Source organism: Galeopterus variegatus, unplaced genomic scaffold (genome assembly GCF_000696425.1).
Source record: "Galeopterus variegatus unplaced genomic scaffold, G_variegatus-3.0.2 Scaffold1417, whole genome shotgun sequence".
Lineage (NCBI taxonomy): Eukaryota > Metazoa > Chordata > Mammalia > Dermoptera > Cynocephalidae > Galeopterus > Galeopterus variegatus.
The window spans coordinates 107,707-120,152 of record NW_007727528.1 but is presented as its reverse complement, the minus strand read 5'-3'; positions in this window follow the sequence as shown (position 1 = coordinate 120,152).

Here is a 12,446-nt window from a genome sequence, read left to right as displayed (position 1 = left end):
ACTTGTCCAAGGTCACCCAAGAAAGAAGTGGGGGAGCAGGGATTTGACTTATCCAGGTATATGCCCTGTCAGTTTCAGCTACACTATATTGGCTACCATTATCCCCCACATCATGCACATGACTTTTGACCTAAATCAGTTCTTAAAATCATGGAGGATCTCAAGGAGTACTCAGGCCCTTCTAAAGTACCTTACAGTTCTGTTAATTTACTGTTCCCGATAGCTACTTGAGGCCAAACTCAGGTTGGCTTCGTCTGCATCTCAAGGGAGGATTTTAATAAACAGAGAAGCCAGGATTTGAAGGCAAAGCTAAAAACACATCTGCCTCTTTCAGAATGCTCCCCCAGGTGATTATGATGAGCAGCCAGGAAGAGGATTGACTCATTCAGCCTGACCTCTGGAACATATGCAGCCTCTGCAGGGAAACTTTCAGAGACCAAGAGTTCATCTAATTTTAGTCCTAAAATTTGGAAATTTCTTTCCTCATTGCCTAAACTCTGCTTTTCTCAAACTTTGGCTTCCTGGAGAAGCAGAAGTCATTCAGTGCCATATGGTTGAAAATTCTTATAGCTGTAAACAATGTTACATCCCGTTTCCTGGAACTGTGATGCTTTCTCTTGGTTTTTGTACATAGAACGAACAAACAAATACAAACAGAGCACCCCAGAAGTGCACATCATAAAACAAAAGAAAAGCACGTGTTTTTCCTCCTCATATCCACTTTGCAAAAAAAAAAGAAATCAAAGGGAGAGAAAGATGTGGAAGTAAAGATGGGGGAAGAAGCAGTTGATGGGGACTGAAAGAGAAAGAAGAAAGTGAACGGGTCAAATATGGGCAGTGTGGCTCTGACTTTGAAAAACCCACTTTCGGGCCGGCCCGGCCCGGTGGCACACTGCTACAGTGCGCTGCTTGGGAGCATGGCGGTGCTCCCGCCGAGGGTTCGGATCCCACATACAGACTGGTTCCCGCTCACTGGCTGAGTGAGGTGCGGACGCAACACCGAGGGTTGCGATCCCGTTGCCGGTCCCGGTCCGGTACGGGCGCGACACTGAGGGTTGTGATCCATTGCCGGACACGAAAAAAGACAAAAAGGGAAAAAAAAAAAAAAAAGAAAGAAAAACCCACTTTCAATCTTACTGAAAGAACAATAGAGAGATTCATCCCTTAGCAAGAGCATGTTATAACTTCACTGGACAAAGAGATGAAGGAAAGTTTTAATTCTTAATGCACAAAAATTCCCCAGGAGCCCAAGAAGAGCTTTCTTGCTGGATTGTGATAGAAGGCCTACTCCTTCATGTATAATTGAAGATATTTAGGACAACGCTGCAATCCTTCCTGCTTATGCACAGAGTTGCCTCCAAACCCTCACTAATGTGCAGCTCTCCAAGGAAGCTCTCTTAAGCAATTAAAAACAGTTAATTCTGCTGCTGAGCAAGAGTCTGAGCTCATCTCAGCCTCTGTGTGGATTGCAACAACACATTTAGGAGTTATTCACTTCAAGTATGCTCATTCTACAAACTTTTCTCAAATTGCACTTGCTAAATATGTAGGCGAGGCTCATTAATTTTTTTTTCAAAATAACACGAATAATGAAATGATTGGGGTTTTTTTTTTGTTTGTTTGTTTGTTTTTTTTTTGTCTTTTTGTCTTTTTTCCGTGTCCGGCAATGGATTGCAACCCTCAGTGTTGCCCCCGTACCGGACCAGGGACCGGCAATGGGATCGCAAGCCTCGGCGTTGCTCCCGCGCCTCGCTCAGCCAGTGAGCAGGAACCGGTCTGCATATGGGATCCGAACCCTCGGACGGGAGCGCCGCCGCGCTTCCCAAGCGGCGCACTATCCAGTGCGCCACCGGGCCGGCCCTGAAATGATTGTTTTTGATAAGCATTTTCTTCTCTTTTATCCAATTGATTTCTAATCTGCCAAATGTAGGAAGTAAAACTATATTATATGTGGTCCATACACCTCAGAAACAATTTGCTTCTGAAAGTTTAATGCTGAAATCCCATCTTCCACATAGGAGACCTAATTTAATTCATAGCAGGTATTACACTGGAGTACTATTTTGCATTATAACTGTGATATACACAGTCTCCAAAAAATGGAGGGGAAAATGGTTACCTTATTAGGCTGTGTGGTTTAGAGCAGTGTTATTTAATGCACAGTCCAGCAGCTCCTGAGAGCCTGTAAAATAGTGATGCCCAACAAGGGTGATTTTACCCCTCAGGGGACATTTGGCAATGTCTGGAGACAGGTTGGTTGTAACAACTGGGAGGTGTGGGTGTCATTGTCATGCTAGCGTAGAGGCGTGTGATGCAGATCCACATCCTGCAATGCACAGGACAACCCCCACAACAAGAATCCTGCCCAAAATGTCAACAGTGCTGAGGTTGAGAAATCCTGATTTAGTGGAAAGTGAATTGGAAATAGTGGGGTAGGTGTAGGGAGAATAAAAAGAAATTGTTTTAATCTGGCAAATAATAGAAGTAAAAGAAAGAGAAAAGAAATCACAAGAAAAGATTGCCATGAGAATCATGAAATTTGGACTGACAAAATGAAGGCTGTGTACCCTTAGGGAAGTCACTTACCCTCAAATTTGGTGTCCATCATGAAATTTGGACTGACAAAATGAAGGCTGTGTACCCTTAGGGAAGTCACTTACCCTCATTTTACACATCTATAAAATGAAGGGGAAAAATAAAATTTAGCAAAAAGAATGAAATTACTATGTTTTCAAGATAGATGCATTATGCTTTAGGCAGTATTTCCCAAACTTGAATAATCTATAGATTACCTTCACTGTGTTTGCCATATCTGAGTGCTATCTTTGCTATTTGTTTTTACTTTAATTAATACTTTTTTTATTTTTGAATGTATCTTAAAAGGAATTTTTTATGTCACTACAATTAGTTTAAAGCCACTCCTACTTGCCAAAACTGGAAGTAAACACAATTAAAGGAAAACAGTGTTATTAAATTCTATCTAGATACCATTGTCTTCCCAAGACTTTGAGCCTGAAGCCAGCCCTCTCCTGGTTAGATGAGAGATTCATGAAGGTTAGGAGTTAAAGGCACATTAGCACCAACCTGAGGCTTTCTGCACCACCTTAAATGGTCTTACATTCTACCAGTGGGATTCATCTACACTTTGGAAAATCATGGTAGAGAGATTGATTGGGCAAGCTTTGGAAACAGATCCATTTAGGTCTGAGACTCAACTCTACTATTCATCAAGTGTGGGATTTGGGGCAAGAGACTTAACCTTGCTAAGCCCCAGTTCCTCACTGGGAGTTAGTAATAGGACCTAGGGTATTATGGTAAACAGCCTCTGATATGGCCCCTAGTGATTCCCCACCTTCAGGCATTATGCCTGCATTAGTCTGTTTCTGTCGCTTATAACAAAAATACCTGGAAGAGGGTAACTTGTAAGAAAGCAAAATTTATTGCTTGCAGTTTCAGAGGTTGGGAAGTCCACAATGCAGGGAATACATCTGGTGCAGGTCTTGGTTGTGGCGACAGTGATCCAGTGGTCTCACATGGCAGAAATGGTGGAGCAGAGGGAAAGATAGTTCCTTGCGCACTCTCCTTTTTAAAGCCCTCAGAACCACACCTCTGGCCACCATTATTAATCCATTCACTATGCCATGGTCCTAAAATCTAATCACCTCTTCAAGGACCCACCATTCATTACCATAATAGGACTTTCCACCCTCAACAGTTACAGTGGGAATTAAGCTTCTGATATATGAACTCTGAGGGACACAATTCAATCAATCCAAAGCAATGCCCTTGTATAATCGCTTCCCCTTGAATATGTGCTGGACCTAGTGATCTACTTATAACCAATAGGATACAGCAATAATGACAGGAAGCCACTTCTGAGATTAGCTTGCAAAAAAACACATTCTCTCTTGCTCCTGCTCTCTCTCAGTTCTTGTTCTGGAAGAACAAGCTTTCCTGTTGTGAGTACCCTTACGGAGAGACCCACATGACAAGGAACTGAAGTCTCCATCCAATAGCCAGCAAGGACATAAGGTGGGTGAGTGAGTTTGGAAGTGAATCCACCCACTCCACCCACACTCAATCAAGCCTCAAGATAACTGCACCCCAGCTTGTGAGAGATCCTGAGTCAGAGATATTTGTTCCCAAATTCCTGATTTACAGAAACTGTGAGATAATACTTGTGAAATAATATATATTTGTTGTTTTAAGTTGCTAAGCTTTGGGATAATTTGTTGTGCAGCAATAGATAACTAATACAGTTACTATGAGGGTCATACAAGATAATGGCCTCCCACTCAAGGGAGAAGTCCTGCTGGAAAGAGTATTATTCTATGTGGAGGAAATCCACAATAACTGCTAGTATTAATCAATGAGTTTCACTATAAATATAAACAGATAACCAAGGATCATCAGACATTCATGAACTCAGATGCACAACTGATTTTTAATCAAAAAAAGAGAGAGAGAGAAAGAAGAAATATAAAAACTTTTAAAAATTAAAATTAGTATCTCTGGAGAGATTCAAGAAGATATTCATTTTAAAATAATAATTACTATTAATAATTTTAATTGTACTGTGACTATAATTAACAATTTATTGTATAATTTCAATTAGCTAGATTTTGAATGTTTCCAGCACAAAGAAAAGATAAATCTTTGAAGCAATAGGGAAAAAAGTCAATGGATGCCAGGATTTCAGGGGATAAGGGAGGGAGGGAGTGATGAACAGGGAGAGCACAGAGGATTTTTCAGGCAGCAAAACTATTCTGTATGATACTGTAGTGGTGAATACATTGTGCATTTGGCAAAACCCATAGAAGTGTATAAAACAAAGAGGGAACCCCAATGTAAAACTAAGTCAATCATAATATGTCAATATTGATTCATAATTGTAACAAATGTACCACACTAATGGAACTTGTCAATAATAGGAGAAACTGGGTATGTAGGTGGGAGGAGGGAATGGGAACTTTATCTGTACTTTCCACTCAATTTCTCTGTAAAACTGAAACTTCTATAAAAATAAAGGAAAAAATAAATAAATAAATATAGGCTCGAATAAAAAAGAAGCTATTGGTAAACGGGAAGGAGCTCTTAGAAATCAAAATTTTTGCTGCCTAAAATTTTTAAGTCAGTGCACAGCCTGGAAATGTTTTTAGAAAATCTTCCAGAACATAAAGAGGAAAAGGTGATGTGAAATCTAAGAGACATAAGAGAATAATCCAGGTGATTCGAAATTCATTTAATAAAAGATTCAAAATGAGCATAGAAAATGCAAACGATGAGAAAATTTAAAAATAATAGAATCATCATCTCAATACATGTGTAAAAGGCATTCAATAAAATCCAACAATTATTAATAATTGTTTTAAATGAACAAATTAATGAAAACTTTCTTAACATGACAAAGGGTATCTATCAAAAAAAAAACACAGCGACTAATTATAAGACAAAACTCTTTATTACTTCTGTATACTTATGTTTATTCTGGATAAAACTGAATGACATACATGTAAAGCTGTACTTTAAAATTCTAATAAAACATAGCTGCCATAAAAAGTGAAATAACATTTTCTTTAAGGATCATAAACAAATTACTGATGAAACGCTAGAAGAATTCCCACTAAAGTCAGGAACAAGAAAATGATACTTGCTATCACCAGTTTTTAAAAAAAACTTGTAATTGGGATCTTAGCTACTCCAATAAAAAAAGAAAAAAGAATGACACTACAGAATAGAAAGGGAAGACTCTACAACCAATATGATTAGCTACACAGAAAATACAAGAGAATCTATAGATAAAATATTAGAACCAATAACAGAGTTCAGCAAGGTAATTTCATACAATAACAACATACAAATATCAGTAAAATTTATATATTCCAAGAACTACAAGTAGGAAAATATAACAGAAAAAAAAATTCTTATTCAAGTAACAATGAAAATTATAATGTCCCAGGAATAAAGGACCATTATAAATAAAACTATAAAACATTATTGAAATACATAGAAGAAGCCCTGAATAGGTAAATATAAATTTGGGAAGACTTGACAATTTCACAATTTTTTGTCCCCATCCATGGATGCTTCAGGAAAATTATTTAAAAGTTAACATAAATTGGCTAACCTAATTTTTAAAATAAAAATAATGAATGGGGTTCACCCCTACCAGATATTAGCATATTATACAAATGCATAGCAATAGCAGTCATGCAGTACTGGTGTGGTAACTGGTTCCCAAAGCAATGCATAATGATAGATGGTTTGGGGGAAACTTGCTCATTATTTGGGCAAAAATGAAGTTGTATTCCTGCCTTACACCTTTACAAAGGTGAGCTTCAAATTCCTTAAGGGTCTAAATGTGAAATGTGAAACCAGAAATCTAATAGAAGAAATGATCAGAAAATACTTCTGTGGCCTCTAAGTGGAGAAGGACCTAATAAAACCCAAAATCTCATACCATAAGTGAAAAACCGGTGGCTCTTCACAGTACATCAGAATTTAGAATCCCTTTTCAAAGAAAACTATTATATAGTTAACTATATAAATGGTAATGGTAATCTCAGTTAAATGGTAGCCTGAGAGAAGATATTTGCAACATACAAAACTGACAAAAAATTAGCATCTAGAAAATAAAAGAAACTCTTAAAATCAACAAGAAAAGATGGAAACTCCAACAGAAAAATTCAGAAGAGGATACCACTAACAGACTTTGGAGATGGGGAAACCTGAATGGCTGACAAGTGAATGAATAAATGTTCCATTTCACTAGTATTCAAATGAATGTAAACTAAAAACAATTAGATATCAATTTACTCCCATTAGACTGGCAAAAACTAGAAAGTGAGGTAATAACAGGGATCTGCATGCAGTGCTGGTGGGAGTGTAAATGGTACAGCCATCCTAAAGAACAATCTGGCAGTTGTTGGTGAAAGTAAACCTGTGTATGCCCTAGGAGCTAGCAATCCCTCCCCTGAACATATATACTCCATAGAAAGTCTCCACAGAGCCGTAAGGTGAGATGTATGAGGATGTGCATTGCAACACTGTTGGCGTGGTAGGGAGCCAAAGACTACCAGATGTTCATCACTGGGGAAATATAATAGTAAGCTTAATAGACGCATGCTTTTGAATACTACACAACTGTTAAAAGGAATTAACTAGATGTACATACAGCAGCATAAATTCATCTGAAAATCATTGTGTTGCTTTTAAAAAGTAAGAAACAGTGGCATCTGTTGCACAATATTGTTTGTATCATTTAAGCACATACACACAAAATAATATCTGTGTCATGACCCATGTGTAGCCAGGCATGTATACCAAAGACATTTAAGTGGGTGCCTAAGATCTGGAGAAGGTGGGGAAGACATGGAATGGGAGTAACACCGTGAGGACAGAGGGTAAAAAAACAAAACAAGAGCAGAGCTTTGAATGGACCAATGATAATATGTAAAATGAACTGCAAAGTACCATTAACTCAGCCCTCTGCACCTGAGATCAAAAAACGTTTCACAAAGAACAAAGAGCCAGGAATAGCCAAGAGAATTTCAAAGAAGGAAAGCAAGGTGGTTCGATTTGTCCTATCAAATCTCAAGATTTTTAATAAAGCTATAGCACTTAAGGTAGGAATGCAATAAAAACAAATCCCAGGATGACAGATATAAATGGGTGCAAAAAACAAATGGGTCCAAATTAGATCAAGAAGTCAGCAAGCTCTAAAACAAACAGATAAATTATCTAATATATTGACAAAGAATCTAGATGCACTTGATGAAACCAGATGCCATATAATAAAAGTAACAATAGCTATAAGGTTATAATATGCTGTATCCTCTCTCCTCCCAATAACCCTTTCTCCTAATTTTTATTAATTATATTCTCCTTTGAAGAACTCAACTGTAAGGACATGGGATTAGGTCTTTCACTATACAATTACACTACTTGATTCTGCAGTAAAAAATATTTATATAACACTTCTGAAACTACCAACTGATAATTCCAATTTTGAGAAACAACCTTTGGACAAAGCCAGCCCGCAATTAGTTTTTCTAGATTATAGAAAACAAAATGTAAATATTGTAAATCTTGACAACATGCAAATAATGGCAGAGAGTAGTTAGTAGGTAAAGAGATTTGGATCGTATATTGAAAGGAATGAATGACAGGTGTACAAGGCACAAACTCTGCGGGGAAAAGTGGTGCTTTAAGGAAAATGTTCATCAATCCAACCCATGGAATATGATAAGATGGTGCAAGAGCTCAGAGGCAAAGAGACGGAGGGCAGGGAGGACAGCCTTCAGAGAACCAAAGAGCAGAACCAGGGGAAAGAATGAAAGAGCACCCTACAGTGTGGTTACAGAGTAACAGGGATCCAGCCCAAAACGATTCTTAAACTTCATATGACCCCAAGTTTGGGTGCTTTTGCTTTGAAATATTTCAGAAACTACAAGAGTGGGTGTGGGAAGGGGAAAAGTTCCACTTTCTTTATTTTTGAAGCACTAAAATCAGTTGTAAAAGCTCCATTTCCAGGGTTAGTGCAATTTGGTCATTCTCAAGGCAAATTAAGCACTTTGCAATTAGTCTACTTGAGGTCTTAAATTAGAGCATGACACAGCCATTTCCTGAAAAGCTTATTGAATTACATCCATTTGGAGGGGATAAATCCAGCTCACATCCATTCCCCCTTTTCTAATATATATATGTATGTCTGATACATTGCCACGCACTTTCTCACTTCAAAGCCTCTGCTCATTTTATTCCTCCTGCCTACTGGGCTTGTATCCCTGCTCTTCCCATGCCTTCCACATGCTACAGGCCTCAGCTTAAATGTTAACATCTTAGTGAGGCCTTCCCTGACCATTCTCTCTAAGTCCCTTTACTATCATCTGTCTCAGGCTGTCAGTCCACTAATCTTTAATGAACACCTACAGTGTGCCAGGCACTGCGCAACTTACAAATGTGACCAGATAAAAGCCCTACCCTTGAGGAACATTTTTTTTTCCTTTTTGTCTTTTTTCGTGTCCGGCAACGGATCGCAACCCTCAGTGTCGCACCTGTACCGGATCGGGACCGGCAACAGGATCGCAACCCTCGGTGCTGCGCCCGCACCACGCTCAGCCAGTGAGCGGGAACCGGTCTCCACATGGGATCCGAACCCTCAGCGGGAGCGCCGCCGCACTCCCAAGCGGCGCACTGTAGCAGTGCGCCACCGGGCCGGCCCCTTGAGGAACATTTTGAGATTACTTATTTGTTTGTGCATTTTGAAATAATTTATGTTCGCTTTTTTTTTTTTTTTTTTTTTTTTTTTTTGCGTGGGAGGGATTCACTTACCCACAATATAAGCTCCAGGAGACCATGGACAAGATCTGTTTTGTTCATCATCACATGCACCCCAGCATCTAGGACAGTGGTCAATGGTCCTTGGCCAACTTCCTTGGCCAACCCATCTAAAGTACTCAAGGAATGCGTTTGCACAGTATTTGTGAACAGATCAAGGAATCAATGACTTCTTTACTTCACCACGCTGATCACCAATTGATGGAACCCAAGGTGACACTAGACCTGAGTTAAGCCAAGATCTCTCTCCCAAGAGCTTAGAGTTTGATTCATAGACACAGATTGGTGACTGGGAGCCAGACGAGAAGAGACTAACTCCTATGGTGAGGTCCCCAGATCTGCCCTGGTGCCTGCTGTTGCAAAGGCTGGTTATCTAATTCTTCTTAGAGCTCATGAAATAAATCTTCCTTTCAATAAACTTCCCAAGTTCAGTTTTAATTATTCTCTGTATCTGGCAACTAATTAATGAAATTGATTAGCACAAGTGAATATTAATTAGCTCACATCCAAATCTAGTTTTAAATGCTTCAGTGGCTTCCTGTTGTTCTTAGAATAAAATCCAGACCCTTTACCTGTGTTGGAAAGGCCTTACATAGCCTGGTCATACCTCTTCTACCTTATCTCCTATGATCACTGGCCTTCTTTCTGTTTCTTAAGCACTCTGAGTTCTTTTCCACCTCAGGGCCTTTGCACATTGCCATCCCCATTGCCTGTAATGCCCTTTCCTCAGCTCTTCAAATGTCTGGCTTCTCCTTAGTCATTAGATTTCTGCTTAAATATCACATTCCCAAAGAGACCTTCTAAATCAGTCTTGGATCCAGCAGGCCTTAATTGGCACATTCACATTAAGAACATTAGAGGAAGAACTATTTACAAGAGTATGGGGAACCCCAAGGGATAGTGCAATATGCCAGGAGCAAAAGAGGGGCTCTTATCACTTCAGGCCTGAACGGAAGATGGCAGGCGCACTCTGGAATTCAAAAGGAAAGCTCCGTGGAGAGAGCTGCCCTTACAGCACCTGTGGCCTTCAACCCAATGATTTACCCAGTGTAAGGCAACTCAGGAAGAAGGGATCCAAGGAGCAAAATATCCTCACTCTCCTCCCTCCCTCCACTCTACTGCTAGGACTCCCTGTTAGCCAAACCCATCTGAAACCAGAAGGCAAAGATACTTGTTGAAATATATTTTTCTAGTAAATATTTTCAGCTTTGAGGGACCTATCGTGTATGTTACAACAATTCAACTCTGCCACTGTAGCATAAGAAAAGCCATAGATAATCCATAAATGAATGAATGTGACTGTGTTCCAATAAAACTTTGTTTACAAAAATAGGCACCTGTCCATAGTTTGCCAGCCCTTGATATAGAACATTCACAATGGTCTACTGGGGCAGAGGACAGGGTACAGAAACGTGGAAAGTGGCCCTCAGGTTAAACAGACATGTAGCATCCCTTCCTTGGCCAACCCATCTAAAGTACTCCACTCCCCTAAGTCATTATCACATTATGCTATTTTATTTCCTTTATCACAAATTATAGGTATCTTATTTATTTGTCCACAAGAGTATAAATCAGTTCTCTTGCTTACCACTATATCACTGGCACCCCAAATATTGCCTGACACATGGTAGCCTCTCGAATAAATATTTTGAATGAATAATAAGATGTAACTAGTAGAGTATGATACATGTTCACAAAAATCCAGAATATCCAGTCTCCTTAATTTAGGTGCACCAAATTATATGCACCAAACATAGAAACTCAACTCTCCCTCTCTAGGTTACACTTAAGTGCAATTCTTATCTACTCCATTTCAGCCTTCCCAACACCCTCTCCAAACCAAGCCTGCCGACCTCACCCAACCCCCATCCATCACCCTCAGTGCCTCCACCATCCATTACTCTGGTTGCAATATTTCAGCCTTCCCAACACCCTCTCCAAACCAAGCCTGCCCACCTCACCCAACCCCCATCCATCACCCTCAGTGCCTCCACCATCCATTACTCTGGTTGCAATTTCCTACATCAAGCTTTTCAGGCCCTAAGTGGTTTGGAGTCCAGATTCTTTGGAAATAATTCTGCTTCATGAGACTTCTCCCCCATCCTCCCAGGGCAGTCATCTAGAGAATACCTGCTTTGAATGTCTGCATTTCATCACATGAGGCCAAGGTACTTTCCTGGGCAGGATGTTAAGGGAAGGAAGAAAACAAATAGGGCTTATGAGCCTCTCTAAAATTCCCCACTTCCTTTTTCAACACAAAAGATGACCAATCCCCAAAATTATCCAACAAGAGGAAAACTGATAAATTACCGTAAAATTACTAAAGTCATCAAAAATGATTAAGTAGAGAATCACAATGTGAGAAGGGTTTAGAATAGAGCATTAAGTTTTTAAAAATCAAGATACAAAATTGAAAATCATACCTGGATATAAGGAATAGAACAGAGCATGGAAAATGTCAATGACTAGTACGTTGGGGTGTGTGGGATTTCTTTCTGATTTCCATTACCACTGTTATACTTGCTAATAATTATGAGTGGTTCATCCGTGAGCCACAGAGTATGGTCCAAGACATAGCATTTTATATCATCTGATCAGCAAAAAGAGTGAGAGGAGGAACACTTTCTTATTAACTCAAACGATGGAGGACAAATGGGGAGAGGATTGCATTTTAAGCTTGAGAGAGTTTGTGTTTTATGTTCCCCTGCTCTGAAGTGACTTCATTAAATGGCATGATTTAAGAAATTGGCAATCTGAAATCGGTTTCCCTTTCATACTCTCTCTCCCTTGTTTTTGCTTTTCTTTTTCCTTTTGAGAGGACCAAAGTTGTTGGAAACTGGAAAGGCAAATGGTTTTCTAATAATATTAGCCAAAAAGACACTGTTCTTTTGCAGCAAACTCCTGAGACCACAGCAGTTACTTTATGACTACTAGAGGCTGGTAATTGAGACTAATGCGAAATTTGGCAGCAAGTGCAGTCGACCTCTTACCATTTCCTACAGACCTGGACTTGTATTCTCACAGATCAGCAGAATCAAACAAATCAAACAATCTCTCTCTCTCTCTCTCTCTCTCTCTCTCTCTCTCTCTCTCTCTCTCTCTCTCTC